The sequence below is a fragment of the Adiantum capillus-veneris genome, chromosome 10 (assembly GCF_014529385.1).
Source record: "Adiantum capillus-veneris isolate H3 chromosome 10, ASM1452938v2, whole genome shotgun sequence".
Taxonomy (NCBI): domain Eukaryota; kingdom Viridiplantae; phylum Streptophyta; class Polypodiopsida; order Polypodiales; family Pteridaceae; genus Adiantum; species Adiantum capillus-veneris.
The window spans coordinates 125019275-125022295 of NC_140940.1; positions in this window are offsets into that span (position 1 = coordinate 125019275).

Sequence of the window (3021 nt, forward strand, 5' to 3'; positions counted from 1 at the left end):
GTGACACTATAGCAGGCTACAGGTTGCCCGCCACAAGACCGCTGCCCTTCCCGGAGAGCAGAACCGAAGAATTGAAATATCGGCGATCTAATGTTGGTGGTCAGATGATGGAGGAGGAGGAGGCTGATAGTAAGGTGGGTAAGGAGATGGAGGCCAAGTGTATGGTGAGGGGTAGTGGCCATGAGGAGGGTACATCGGGTATGGAGTAGCCACCCCATGAGCAGCACGCTGCGTCATGTGAGACGGTTGAGGGTGAATAGGTGGAGCTGGTGGAAACCCGGGAAAAGACTGGGCAGGCTGCGAGGGTGGAACAGGTTGTTGGAATCCCAGGAAGCCGTAGAAGTGCTGAGGAAAGGATGGGGACTAGGAGGGGGAGTCCATAGAGGGACCATGAAATTGTGATGAGACCGATCTTGTTGGCTTAGACTCCGTATTGGTAGGATTTGCTTTCTCTACTGTTTGAGAATCCCCTGAATGTGCTTTGGAAACATCCGTCTGTGTCGGTATCTGTGTTGCCATAGCAGGAACTTGTGGAGAAACCGGGGTTGTAGTTGTAGTTGTAGCTGTAGCTGGAACTGCCTGTGAAATGGCTACAGCTTGGTATTTTGCACAAGAAGGACATAGTGTATGTACCACCGGAGAGAGGTCTTGAACTGCTGCGGTCATATCATTTGCCTCTTTTAACTGTTTTTTCTGAGTGTGGACAATATGTTTGAGGTCCACTACCTGTTGAGTTAAGATTCTTATGCGATCTTGAGTTGTAGCAATGAAATTGTCCCTATTCATCGCTCGTTGAAGACGAGCCTGCACTTCCCTTGTCATACCGTCATAGCAAGTGCGATGCAGACCGTTGGTACCTTGCAATGAGAGGGCTGCATTGATAATCGTCGAAATGGCTCTTCTGTCTACCTCTAAAAGTCTGTCGGCCTGAGGCGCAAAAGTATCATATATGTCATGCTTGTCAGATGTAGGCATCCCAGAGCTAGATGCCCCTGCAGTATCCTTCGGTGCCCCAGCATTATCCCTAGGTGCCCCTGCACTAAGAGTAGTAAGTGGTGCTGGCAACACAACTGGAGGTTGTGTTTTAGTGACTGCAACACTACTCACAAGAGGTGGTGTGAAAGTTGAGGTGGCCACAGAAGTAGACATACGCACTGCTGGTGTTGTAGTATGGACGTCAGAGATTTTGACATGTGATTCTGAGAAAGGTAGTGTTGCCAGCTGCTCAAATGAATCTTTTTGTACCTTTGCCCTCTTGCGCAAGATGCCTTTCCCTTTGGCCATTTTGGAACGGTCTTGCTCTTTTGGATCATCTTGAAGGGTGAGAACTGCTTTTGCATCTGTCTTTTGCTGCATAATCTGCACTACCCAATACATAATAGGCGCTGCATAGCAATTGAACCTTTCCACTTTGCCTTTACGCTGAGTCCAAAAACGCTTTGCCCTGTCCTGTAGCGCTTTAAACAACAAATTGTGAAATGGGTATGGCAGGCAGTGGTAGAGACAAAAAAGAGCATCGCATATTGTTGGAGAACCTGGAGAAGATGGAACCCCTGTTCTTTCCGGTGCTTGCAGTAAAAAATAATACTGTAACACTGAATACAGTTGCCGACTCCTGTGATAGTCTGGATGTGAGTCCAGCAAAAGTTCCTGACAAGCATTTGCAGTTTCTTCTGGTGAGATATTCGAGAAGGTTTTGGTTGCGGGCAGAGGTGCCAGCACAGTCAATATTCCCATAGCCTGTCCGATATCCTCCGTTGCAAGTGCAATATCATTCAGCTTTGGAAAAGTTAGCAAGAGGGAACATAGCTTGGCAGTAGAGATATTGGCAGACAAATCGGTCTGAGCCAAATTTTGAAGACCCAAGTGTATCAGTTGCTGCTGAGAGGACACATCCTTGAGTGCTGGATTCGGAGTCTGTAAATGATATATCATTATTAAAGGTACCTTGGAGAGGGCACCAGACGAGCGAGGCACCTGGAGAGTGGTGACTCTGTTAGCAGTAACTGACTGTGGTGAATCTTCCTTTGAAGATTCCTTTGAAATCTGCTCTGAACTAGGAGTATACTCTGATTTACTGTCAGAGCTATCCCCAGAGGCAGAGGACTCTTCCTCTGATTGCAGATGCTTTTCTCTATTCCGAGTACGAACCATCTTACTAAACTGTGCAGGGACTTCCAGTGAGAAATTGGAGTAGCAGGGCGCAGAAGCTTCGGAGGCACCTGGCGATGGGAAGACTGTGGAGTCCAGAATACTCTTGGCGCTTCTGATATGAAGAGTTGAGGCTGATTTACTTTCAAGTTGAAGCTAAAGTAGCTTTCCAGTTTTTTAAAAGGTGCCTTTTAGGTTTTTGTTTTTGTTTGGGCTTTGATTGCTTTTGCGCAAGCCAGGAGGCTAGGTTGGGGGCGGGCGATTAGGTGTTGAAGGGCGAGGACCAAGGTGAGAGGGAAGTAACAAGGCGAGGGCGAGAGAGTGAGGGGGCTACGGCGAGGGGCTAGGGGCGAGGGACAGGCAAGGGCAAGGGACGAGGGGATGCCAGGGCAGGGGCGAGGGACGAGGGGATGGGAAAGGGGCGAGGGCGCTAGGGGATGGGAAGGGGCGAGGGGGAAAGGGCGAGGGGGTGGGAGGGCTAGGGCGAGGGCAAGAGGGTGAGGGGGGCTAGGGCGAGGGGATGGGAAAGGGCGAGGGCGAAGGGGAAAGGGCGAGGGGATGGGAGAGGGAGAGGGCGAGGGTGAGAGGGTGAGGGGGGCTAGGGCGAGGGGTGAGGGGATGGGCGAGGGGGAAAGGGCGAGGGCGAGAGGGTGAGGGGGGCTAGGGCGAGGAGACCTTAAAGATTTAGCTAGACCAAAATAATAGAAAGCATTGATAAAACTGAGGTACTCAGAAAGAATCAACAATTCCAGATAAAACGCGAAGTATCATCCTACATAAATACCCCACTGAAAGCATTTATGCATCTCCAAGAACTGAGTTTAACTTGAGAGAAAAAGCTAAGAAAAGGACCTGAGTCAGATTGAGGAG